A 12,602-nucleotide genomic window follows, 5' to 3' on the forward strand; every position below is an offset into this window, starting at 1 on the left:
TGGTTGAGTATTAACTAAAGAAATTTCAGAGCTTTTCTTTCACCAACTCTCCACTTTACTCTTTAAATCCTCTAACTTAATGAAAAAAAGGTTTATTATCTTCTTGCAATTTAGTCTCTTTTTTTTTTTTTTCTTTTATATATATATATATATATATATATATAACATTGCCTACCTTTTTACGCGAACCACAACGCTTACTTAGGCGAAAGGGCCCGGTTACTCAGTAGGAGACCAATGTTGTTTTTCTCTCTCTCTCTCTTTTTTTTTTTTTTTTTTTTTTTTTTAAGGAGAAGTTTTGCATACCTCGATCTTTCCACCCAATTTTTCATGAAGCAGATTCTTTATTGAGATCAGTAAGAAGAGGGTTGTAGAATCACTCCTAAAATTTGGTCTAGTTCAAACCCTACCATTCATTGAGTTTTCTTAATAATTTATTCCTCAGTATCTCTAAAATTATGTTGACCGTTAATCATTCATTTATTAGGATGCCTAATTGACTCTTAATCAAAATAAAATTTGAATACACAAAACTAATTATTTCTGACCATACTCGAGGATTTGATTAATCCCTTCCCCCCCAACTTAATCTACATTGTCCTCAATGGAGTAGGAAAGCAAAGAAAATAAAAGGAGAGAGTGCACCTGGGATAATTTTGCTTCGAAAGTTGAAGATAGCTTCATTGATTAATAGGCTCTTGTTCTAAATTCCTGCAGCTGCGATAAAGTAAAAAAAATATGAAATCGTTGGGTTGCCTCCCAACAAGCGCTAAGTTTTATGTCTTCAGCCAGACGTCATATGCGATAAAACCAACAAAAGATGGGTAATGGCTCATACTTGATTGTCCATGGAGGAGTGGTTTTATCATGTGGTGTATCCAACAATATGTTAACTTCTTTCATATATCCCTTAAAGTCATACACTCCAAAGTGAGCCAAGCAAGTATCTAAAGGTTCAGGTGCTAGAATTGTGGGTGTTGCATCTTCTATAATATCTTCTAGTGTATCTACTTTGAAGCAACTATCCATTGATGGTCCTTGAGAAGCACCAAACACATTCAGTCTCAGTTTCTTATTCCCAAATGATACGTCCATGACTCCTGTCCTACAATTGATGCATGCATTCGCCGTAGCTAGGAAAGGTCGTCCTAAGATAATGGGAATTTGTCTGGGGTTGCCACTTAATTCCATATCGAGAACCAGAAAATCAACTGGAAAGTAAAACTCATCTACCTTGACCAAGACATCCTCAAGCATTCCACGTGGTTCCTTAATTGATCTGTCGGCTAACTGTAATGTGACTGATGTTGGTTTTAGTTCTCCAAATCCAAAAAGTTCATACACCGAACTAGGTAAAAGATTCACACTTGCCCCTAAATCTAGAAGAGCTTTTTCAATGTGATAATCTCCTATAACACAGGAAATGATGGGGGCTCCTGGGTCTTTAAGCTTTGGAGGAGTGGCATGCTGGATGACAGAACTAGCCTGTTCAGTGAGATATACTTTCTTTGGGATTTGTGATCTAGATTTACGTTTTTGGGTGCACAAATCCTTCAAAAATTTGGCATAAGCAGGGACCTGTTTGATTGCGTCTAGAAAGGGAAGATTAATTTGGACTTGCTTAAACAATTCCAACATCTCATCGAGTTTTCCTCCCTTCTTATCTGCAGGAATAGGGGCTTTCAGGGCATCCGGAAATGGGGTTTTAGGCAAGTAAGATGATTCCGGTGCAGTTGGTTCCTTCTCTATTTTCAGGTCCTCCTTGTTCTTGGGTGATTTGGATTCGGTTAGAGGTTTAGGGTCAGTCTCATTAGTTTTACTAGTGTGTTCAATGACCTTCCCACTTCTCAGAGTCATGATTGATTTGGCATGTTCAGAAAAAGCTTCTGGGGTATTATAACTCTCAATCACAAATTGCCCTCTTGGGTTGCTCTCAGGTTGGCTAGGTAATTTTCCTTCTTCCCTCCTACTGAATGCAGTCGCTAGTTGACCTATTTGGGTCTCTAGCTTAGCAATGGATTGTGTGTGGGAGTTAAGGATCTGAGTGTTGACTTCTAATCTTTCTAGTGCTTTCAGGACTTTTTCCTCAAAAGCTGAGCTGTGACCAGTAGTAGACGGTTGAGGAATATTTTGGAATTGATGGTATGGTCCATGCCTATAAGTTGGGTCTTGATATTGAGGTCGAGGTGTGGCAGGACCAACCACTGGTTGTGGTCTCCAGGAAAAATTTGGATGGTTTCTCCAGCCGGGGTTATAAGTGTTCGAATATGGATCGTTTCCTGGTCTGCGAGCTTGTTGGACTTGCTGAACCTGTTCGTGCACAAACTCAGAAAATTGGGGTGCGGCTGGGCATTCACTAACAAAATGGTTTGGACTTGCACACAATACACAAACTACTTGGATTGGATTAGGTGGAATCGGGGATTGTCCAGTGTTTAGAAGACGATCTAATTTTTGGGACAGTTCATCTACCTTTTGATGGATATCTATGGCATTTCCTACTTCAAATATTCCACCTCTTTTTGAGTTTAACATGGGTTTATCTCTAATGGAAGCAGACATATGATGTAATGAATTTTCACTTAAAATTTCAAACAGTTGCCATGCCTCATCCTCACTTTTCAGCATAAATATCCCACCGCATGATGCATCGACTATTTGTCGATGTCTTTCAGAGAGCCCATCATAAAAATATTGGATTAACTGCCACTTGGGTACAGCATGGTGGGGATATTTTCTAATAAGGTCTTTTAATCTCTCCCATGTTTCATGAAACATTTCTCCATCTAATTGGGAAAAACTAGTTATGGCTTTCCTTATTTGATTAGTTTTTTCTATGGGAAAATATTTCTTGAGAAACTCTCCTTGCAGCTGGTCCCAGGTTGATATAGTCATGGAATCCAAAGTATGTAGCCAGTATTTGGCTTTATCCTTAAGTGAGAAAGGGAATAATTTCAATCTAAGAGCATCATCGGAGAAGTTGTGAATTTTGACAGTTGAGCATATCTCAAGAAATTCTTCAAGATGTTTATAAGGGTCTTCATTACTAAGTCCATAAAATAAAGGTAACATTTGGATGATACTGGACTTAATTTCATATTGAGTGGCCTCCACAGGGGGTACTTGAATACAAGGAGAGTAGGTATATGTGGAAGGAGTAAAGTACTCCTTCAATTGCTTGGGTGGATCATTCTCCTGATTTCGGTCCATCTTTTTATGTCTGTTGGCTCTGAAGGTTCTTTCTATTTCTGGATCAAAAGGTTGAATTTCTGGTCGTAACGATCTACGGCCAAGCATACACCTTACAATTATACTGTAGAGCACACACAGAATTTTTTTTTTTTAATATATATTTTTATAATAAAGTGAGAAAAGAATGAAGAAAATCTAAAGAGAAGAACCTAAGAATCTTAAATCTATGAAAAGGGAGAAATTAATTAATGTTTAGATGTTAATTGCAATCAACTTAAACAATCATAGACTCTCTATCCTACGGTTAACTTAGATCTAGACAGCTCCTAACTTTCAAGATTGCTTTTGAGCACTCCAAGCTCAAGACTGACTAACTGACTCGGCCAGGTAAGCGTAAGATGTGGGAGGTTCCCTGCTCGTTGCTTTCCTTAGACACCAACTAAGTTGGCCAGGTCAGTCAACGGAACCAATTGAAAACCACTTTCTTTAACCACTTGCCTTAGACACCGAGCAATTAACCAATCCGCACTCGGTTCAACTCTAGAGCTTTCTTATCCTATTGAGCTCGAAATTCCTAGGGTTGACGTCTAGTTGATTTTAAATTAAGGTCTAGGTTATGCAAATGCAAGGGAGTGATTTGTGGGCCAAGGAAGGGTGATCAAATCCCCACCTTATCTAGTTAATGGGTTATTGCCCTTAAGATTAATTATGGAGATGCAATGCAAAGAAACAAGGTGTCCAATCAGGTTAGAAATTTTTATATTTGAGGTTACGCCATTTTAGTTAAGTGTTATGAAATGTCAGTGGTTTTTTTTTTTTATATATATAATTTTATCTTGTTGTATATTTTTTTTAAATTTTTTTTTTTAATTTTGCAAGAAAATAAATTTAAGTGATTAAGTCTAAAAAGCAACAAATCACTAAGCTATAAAAAGTAGCAAATTATTCTAAGCAGCAAAATTCTAAATAGTAAATTAGTTATGCAAGGTAATTCTGTAATTATGCAAATAAGATTATTTAGCTAGAAAGCACTGAAAAATTTAAAACGAGAAATAAAAACTGAAAAGTATTTTTTTTAAAAAAAAAAAATTTAAAAAAAAAATTTTTTTTTTTTAATTTTTTTTTTTTAAATTTTTTAATTCAACCGTGCCAAGATCCCCGGCAACGGCGCCAAAATTTGATGCGTAGTCGTTGATAGCACCAAAAGTAACTCTACTCACTATGTAGGTAGGATGAGTCGAGATCGTATCCTCAGGGATCTTGGGCTAAATTGAAATTGCAAGGTAAAAGAAAGAAGCGTTGTTTTTGATTTAGAAAATAAATTATCATAAAATTGAGGTAATAAAAAAATAAAAAGAGCTCGGGAGTTTTGAATTAATTTGCACTAGCAGAGTTGTATCTGTTTTTTAACTAAATAGATGTGATTAATCTTAGGAAAAATACCTATCTTTCCTCGGCACGCTCCGTACCCGTAGATCACGGCGCGTCTCCGGAAAGACTAGGTACACAACTCTTCTTTCCTCGGCACGCTCCGTATCCGTAGATCACGGCGCGTCTCCGGAAAGACTAGGTACACAACTCTTCTTTCCTCGGCACGCCCCGTATCCGTAGATCACGACGCGTCTCCGGAAAGTAAAAGTTGTTCCTAATATTAATCTAACAAGAAAGCATAAATAAAAGCATATGATAGGGAGCAAATAAAGAACTCATGACAATTTAAATAAAAAGCATAATCTTTATTGCATATAAAGAAATACAGAAAAGTTTAGAACAATAAACCATCTCTGTGTCGTTACAAACTTTCTTCTCCACTCCCGAGACTGCTAGCCTAGCTGCTCATGAAGTAGTCCCTTTCTGTTCCTCTATGCAAGGCTTTAGAAGAATTTCTGGGCTCCCCCTCCAATGAGAGTACAAAAGTCTTTTTATAGGTGTTAGGAGGGAGAAGTTTTACATGATTTTCCGATGTGGGACTAAAAAAAATATAAATCTTTCAAAATATTTCTAAATATTATTTTTTTTCTTATTTTGAACTTGTTGCAGTGCGCCCACACCCGCGTGAGCCGCGTCCCGCGTCCGCGCCCTGCGTCCAAACCGCGTCAGCTTCCCGCGTCCCGCGTCCGTGCGCTGCGTCCAAACCGCGTCCCTGCGTCCACGCCGCGTTTTCTTTTGTTTTGAATCATTGTGAAACCACCCAAACATCCACGTGAAACCGCCCAGCCTTTGAATTCACGTGAATCTTTCTTTCTTTTCTTTTTTTTTTTTCCAAAAAGAAACAAAAGTTTCTTCATAATGACATCTATATCTTTTTTGGATTCTTTGCATAGTATCTTCATTTTCTATAATACCGGATGCGTCTTTCTTTTATTTTAATTTTATTGTAAGTCCAATTTTCTTCAAACTGGAATCTTTTTGATCTATGAATCGGACTCTTTGTATCGGCGATCACCTTTCCTGTAAAACATAGAAAGAAACATCAAATTCTTAATAAATAAGATAAATTAAATATAATTTCTTAATTTAAAATACTTAAATTAAGTGTTTATCACACCCCCCAACTTGAATTTTGCTCGTCCTCGAGTAAAATAGATATATCAGCATCGTGTACTGACTTGATTTTGAATAAAAAGTAGGTTAGACATCCCAAAAGGTAGATGATACTTGGTCAGACCATTAAAAAGATATTTCATTAGATTATCAATTTGACCCAATTAGTGGTTGAGTATTAACTAAAGAAATTTCAGAGCTTTTCTTTCACCAACTCTCCACTTTACTCTTTAAATCCTCTAACTTAATGAAAAAAAGGTTTATTATCTTCTTGCAATTTAGTCACTTTTTTTTTTTTTTCTTTTATATATATATATATGTATATAACATTGCCTACCTTTTTACGCGAACCACAACGCTTACTTAGGCGAAAGGGCCCGGTTACTCAGTAGGAGACCAATGTTGTTTTTCTCTCTCTCTTTTTTTTTTTTTTTTTTTTTTTTTTTTTTTAAGGAGAAGTTTTGCATACCTCGATCTTTCCACCCAATTTTTCATGAAGCAGATTCTTTATTGAGATCAGTAAGAAGAGGGTTGTAGAATCACTCCTAAAATTTGGTCTAGTTCAAACCCTACCATTCATTGAGTTTTCTTAATAATTTATTCCTCAGTATCTCTAAAATTATCTTGACCGTTAATCATTCATTTATTAGGATGCCTAATTGACTCTTAATCAAAATAAAATTTGAATACACAAAACTAATTATTTCTGACCATACTCGAGGATTTGATTAATCCCTTCCCCCCCAACTTAATCTACATTGTCCTCAATGGAGTAGGAAAGCAAAGAAAATAAAAGGAGAGAGTGCACCTGGGATAATTTTGCTTCGAAAGTTGAAGATAGCTTCATTGATTAATAGGCTCTTGTTCTAAATTCCTGCAGCTGCGATAAAGTAAAAAAAATATGAAATCGTTGGGTTGCCTCCCAACAAGCGCTAAGTTTTATGTCTTCAGCCAGACGTCATATGCGATAAAACTAACAAAAGTTGGGTAATGGCTCATACTTGATTGTCCATGGAGGAGTGGTTTTATCATGTGGTGTATCCAACAATATGTTAACTTCTTTCATATATCCCTTAAAGTCATACACTCCAAAGTGAGCCAAGCAAGTATCTAAAGGTTCAGGTGCTAGAATTGTGGGTGTTGCATCTTCTATAATATCTTCTAGTGTATCTACTTTGAAGCAACTATCCATTGATGGTCCTTGAGAAGCACCAAACACATTCAGTCTCAGTTTCTTATTCCCAAACGGTACGTCCATGACTCCTGTCCTACAATTGATGCATGCATTCGCCGTAGCTAGAAAAGGTCGTCCTAAGATAATGAGAATTTGTCTGGGGTTGCCACTTAATTCCATATCGAGAACCAGAAAATCAACTGGAAAGTAAAACTCATCTACCTTGACCAAGACATCCTCAAGCATTCCACGTGGTTCCTTAATTGATCTGTCGGCTAACTGTAATGTGACTGATGTTGGTTTTAGTTCTCCAAATCCAAAAAGTTCATACACCGAACTAGGTAAAAGATTCACACTTGCCCCTAAATCTAGAAGAGCTTTTTCAATGTGATAATCTCCTATAACACAGGAAATGATGGGGGCTCCTGGGTCTTTAAGCTTTGGAGAAGTGGCATGCTGGATGACAGAACTAGCCTGTTCAGTGAGATATACTTTCTTTGGGATTTGTGATCTAGATTTACGTTTTTGGGTGCACAAATCTTTCAAAAATTTGGCATAAGCAGGGACCTGTTTGATTGCGTCTAGAAGGGAAAGATTAATTTGGACTTGCTTAAACAATTCCAACATCTCATCGAGTTTTCTTCCCTTCTTATCTGCAGGAATAGGGGCTTTCAGGGCATCCGGAAATGGGGTTTTAGGCAAGTAAGATGATTCCGATGCAGTTGGTTCCTTCTCTATTTTCAGGTCCTCCTTGTTCTTGGGTGATTTGGATTCGGTTAGAGGTTTAGGGTCAGTCTCATTGGTTTTACTAGTGTGTTCAATGACCTTCCCACTTCTCAGAGTCATGATTGATTTGGCATGTTCAGAAAAAGCTTCTGGGGTATTATAACTCTCAATCACAAATTGCCCTCTTGGGTTGCTCTCAGGTTGGCTAGGTAATTTTCCTTCTTCCCTCCTACTGAATGCAGTCGCTAGTTGACCTATTTGGGTCTCTAGCTTAGCAATGGATTGTGTGTGGGAGTTAAGGATCTGAGTGTTGACTTCTAATCTTTCTAGTGCTTTCAGGACTTTTTCCTCAAAAGCTGAGCTGTGACCAGTAGTAGACGGTTGAGGAATATTTTGGAATTGATGGTATGATCCATGCCTATAAGTTGGGTCTTGATATTGAGGTCGAGGTGTGGCAGGACCAACCACTGGTTGTGGTCTCCAGGAAAAATTTGGATGGTTTCTCCAGCCGGGGTTATAAGTGTTCGAATATGGATCGTTTCCTGGTCTGCGAGCTTGTTGGACTTGCTGAACCTGTTCGTGCACAAACTCAGAAAATTGGGGTGCGGCTGGGCATTCACTAACAAAATGGTTTGGACTTGCACACAATACACAAACTTCTTGGATTGGATTAGGTGGAATCGGGGATTGTCCAGTGTTTAGAAGACGATCTAATTTTTGGGACAGTTCATCTACCTTTTGATGGATATCTATGGCATTTCCTACTTCAAATATTCCACCTCTTTTTGAGTTTAACATGGGTTTATCTCTAATGGAAGCAGACATATGATGTAATGAATTTTCACTTAAAATTTCAAACAGTTGCCATGCCTCATCCTCACTTTTCAGCATAAATGTCCCACCGCATGATGCATCGACTATTTGTCGATGTCTTTCAGAGAGCCCATCATAAAAACATTGGATTAACTGCCACTTGGGTACAGCATGGTGGGGACATTTTCTAATAAGGTCTTTTAATCTCTCCCATGTTTCATGAAACATTTCTCCATCTAATTGGGAAAAACTAGTTATGGCTTTCCTTATTTGATTAGTTTTTCCTATGGGAAAATATTTCTTGAGAAACTCTCCTTGCAGCTGGTCCCAGGTTGATATAGTCATGGAATCCAAAGTATGTAGCCAGTATTTGGCTTTATCCTTAAGTGAGAAAGGGAATAATTTCAACCTAAGAGCATCATCGGAGAAGTTGTGAATTTTGACAGTTGAGCATATCTCAAGAAATTCTTCAAGATGTTTATAAGGGTCTTCATTACTAAGTCCATAAAATGAAGGTAACATTTGGATGATACTGGACTTAATTTCATATTGAGTGGCCTCCACAGGGGGTACTTGAATACAAGGAGAGTAGGTATATGTGGAAGGAGTAAAGTACTCCTTCAATTGCTTGGGTGGATCATTCTCCTGATTTCGGTCCATCTTTTTATGTCTGTTGGCTCTGAAGGTTCTTTCTATTTCTGGATCAAAAGGTTGGATTTCTGGTCGTAACGATCTACGGCAAAGCATACACCTTACAATTATACTGTAGAGCACACACAGAATTTTTTTTTTTTTTAATATATATTTTTATAATAAAGTGAGAAAAGAATGAAGAAAATCTAAAGAGAAGAACCTAAGAATCTTAAATCTATGAAAAGGGAGAAATTAATTAATGTTTAGATGTTAATTGCAATCAACTTAAACAATCATAGACTCTCTATCCTACGGTTAACTTAGATCTAGACAGCTCCTAACTTTCAAGATTGCTTTTGAGCACTCCAAGCTCAAGACTGACTAACTGACTCGGCCAGGTAAGCGTAAGATGTGGGAGGTTCCCTGCTCGTTGCTTTCCTTAGACACCAACTAAGTTGGCCAGGTCAGTCAACGGAACCAATTGAAAACTACTTTCTTTAACCACTTGCCTTAGACACCGAGCAATTAACCAATCCGCACTCGGTTCAACTCTAGAGCTTTCTTATCCTATTGAGCTCGAAATTCCTAGGGTTGACGTCTAGTTGATTTTAAATTAAGGTCTAGGTTATGCAAATGCAAGGGAGTGATTTGTGGGCCAAGGAAGGGTGATCAAATCCCTACCTTATCTAGTTAATGGGTTATTGCCCTTAAGATTAATTATGGAGATGCAATGCAAAGAAACAAGGTGTCCAATCAGGTTAGAAATTTTTATATTTGAGGTTACGCCATTTTAGTTAAGTGTTATGAAATGTCAGTGGTTTTTTTTTTTATATATATATAATTTTATCTTGTTGTATATTTTTTTTAAATTTTTTTTTTAATTTTGCAAGAAAATAAATTTAAGTGATTAAGTCTAAAAAGCAACAAATCACTAGGCTATAAAAAGTAGCAAATTATTCTAAGCAGCAAAATTCTAAATAGTAAATTAGTTATGCAAGGTAATTCTGTAATTATGCAAATAAGATTATTTAGCTAGAAAGCACTGAAAAATTTAAAACGAGAAATAAAAACTGAAAAGTATTTTTTTTTAAAAAAAAAATTTAAAAAATTTTTTTTTTTTTTTCAATTTTTTTTTTTAAATTTTTTTTTTTAAATTTTTTTATTCAACCGTGCCAAGATCCCCGGCAACGGCGCCAAAATTTGATGCGTAGTCGTTGATAGCACCAAAAGTAACTCTACTCACTATGTAGGTAGGATGAGTCGAGATCGTATCCTCAGGGATCTTGGGCTAAATTGAAATTGCAAGGTAAAAGAAAGAAGCGTTGTTTTTGATTTAGAAAATAAATTATCATAAAATTGAGGTAATAAAAAAATAAAAAGAGCTCGGGAGTTTTGAATTAATTTGCACTAGCAGAGTTGTATCTGTTTTTTAACTAAATAGATGTGATTAATCTTAGAAAAAATACCTATCTTTCCTCGGCACGCTCCGTACCCGTAGATCACGGCGCGTCTCCGGAAAGACTAGGTACACAACTCTTCTTTCCTCGGCACGCTCCGTATCCGTAGATCACGGCGCGTCTCCAGAAAGACTAGGTACACAACTCTTCTTTCCTCGGCATGCCCCGTATCCGTAGATCACGACGCGTCTCCGGAAAGTAAAAGTTGTTCCTAATATTAATCTAACAAGAAAGCATAAATAAAAGCATATGATAGGGAGCAAATAAAGAACTCATGACAATTTAAATAAAAAGCATAATCTTTATTGCATATAAAGAAATACAGAAAAGTTTAGAACAATAAACCATCTCTGTGTCGTTACAAACTTTCTTCTCCACTCCCGAGACTGCTAGCCTAGCTGCTCATGAAGTAGTCCCTTTCTGTTCCTCTATGCAAGGCTTTAGAAGAATTTTTGGGCTCCCCCTCCAATGAGAGTACAAAAGTCTTTTTATAGGTATTAGGAGGGAGAAGCGGACTCTTTGTATCGGCGATCACCTTTCCTGTAAAACATAGAAAGAAACATCAAATTCTTAATAAATAAGATAAATTAAATATAATTTCTTAATTTAAAATACTTAAATTAAGTGTTTATCATCGGCGAACCTTGCTCCCACGAATTGTCGTCCGTTATCAGTGATTAGGGTTCTAGGTAGACCGAACCTGCACACAATTGACTTCCAAACGAAATCTTGCACTTTTGCCTCTGTGATTTTTGCTAGTGGTTCGGCCTCGACCCATTTGGTGAAGTAGTCGATCGCTACAAGGAGGAACTTCCTTTGCCCAGACGCCATGGGAAAGGGGCCAAGAATATCCATCCCCCATTGTGCAAAAGGCCATGGGGCACTCAAGGGTGTGAGCTCGGTAGCGGGTTGTCTCTGGATGTTGGCGTATCTCTGGCATCGATCACACTTTTTGACATATTCAATCGAATCATGATGCATTATTGGCCAGTAATACCCTTGGCGGAGTAGCTTGTGGGATAAAGATCTGGCACCCAAATGGCTTCCGCAAGCTCCCTCGTGTACTTCCCATAAAGCGTAGTCAGCTTCTGAGGGCCGGAGACACCTTAAGAGGGACAAGGAGTATGATCTTTTATACAATTTGCCCTCATAAAGGATGTATCGGGAGGCTTGATTTCGGAGCTTCCGGGCCTCTTTCGCGTCCTAGGGGAGAACTCCATCTCTAAGATAGGTTATCAATGGGTCGACCCAGCTGGGCTCGTGGTCGATCTCCATTACGGGCTGCGGTTCTTCTGTACTCGGATGTTTTAGAACTTCAAAGAGGACGTCTTTGGGCAATTCGGTCGGAGCCGATGTCGTCAGCTTGGAGAGAAGATCGGCTCTGGTGTTCTCCGACCTTGAAATCTGCCTGATGTCGAAACTGCTAAAGGCAGGGGTAAGCTCCTTCACTTTCTCAAGGTACCTGGCCATACTGTCTTCCCGCGCTTCATAACTCCCGCTGACTTGTCCCACCACAAGTTGGGAATCGCTGTGCACCCGGAGTTGACCTATTCCCAGCTCTTTGGCGATCCTTAATCCTGCAATCAGAGCCTCATATTCCGCTCCATTGTTTGTTGCGGGAAACTCGAAACGCAGAGCGTACTCCGCGACGACTCCCTCCGGGCTGACCAAGATCAGGCCTGCGCCCGCACCTGCCATGCTGGAAGATCCGTCCACAAAGAGGGTCCAAAAGCAATCGGAGGGACTGGCTTCTTCGTCGGGAGAGTTCGGTTGAGACTTCGGGCTGTCAACTCCACTTTGCTCAGGTTCGGCCTCCTCTGGGATGGTGCACTCTATAATGAAATCTGCCAATATTTGGGCCTTTATTGTCGGTCTAGGTCTGTAGTTGATATCGAATTCCGTGAGCTCGATCGCCTATTTTGCCAACCTTCCGGAGGTATCAACTCGGTGCAAGACCGCCTTGATCGGTTGATCGGTGAGTAGCGTCACCGTGTGCCCTTGAAAGTAAGGTCGGAGTCTCCGAGCTGCAATCAACAAGGCGTAGGTCAGTTTTTCTAATTTAG

At 38.5% G+C, this 12,602-nt stretch overlaps 2 non-coding genes across 2 annotated transcripts; both read left to right on the forward strand.

The window, feature by feature from the left end:
* Positions 1 to 2,717: 2,717 nt before the first annotated feature.
* On the forward strand, positions 2,718 to 2,823 carry LOC140855161 (small nucleolar RNA R71). The gene has a single exon (XR_012138191.1). It is a non-coding gene; the product is annotated as a small nucleolar RNA R71 (small nucleolar RNA).
* A 5,793-nt stretch (positions 2,824 to 8,616) lies between these two features.
* Positions 8,617 to 8,722, forward strand: LOC140855139 (small nucleolar RNA R71). The gene has a single exon (XR_012138170.1). It is a non-coding gene; the product is annotated as a small nucleolar RNA R71 (small nucleolar RNA).
* The last annotated feature ends 3,880 nt before the right edge of the window (positions 8,723 to 12,602 follow it).

Source organism: Elaeis guineensis, chromosome 1, assembly GCF_000442705.2.
Source record: "Elaeis guineensis isolate ETL-2024a chromosome 1, EG11, whole genome shotgun sequence".
Taxonomy (NCBI): Eukaryota; Viridiplantae; Streptophyta; class Magnoliopsida; order Arecales; family Arecaceae; genus Elaeis; species Elaeis guineensis.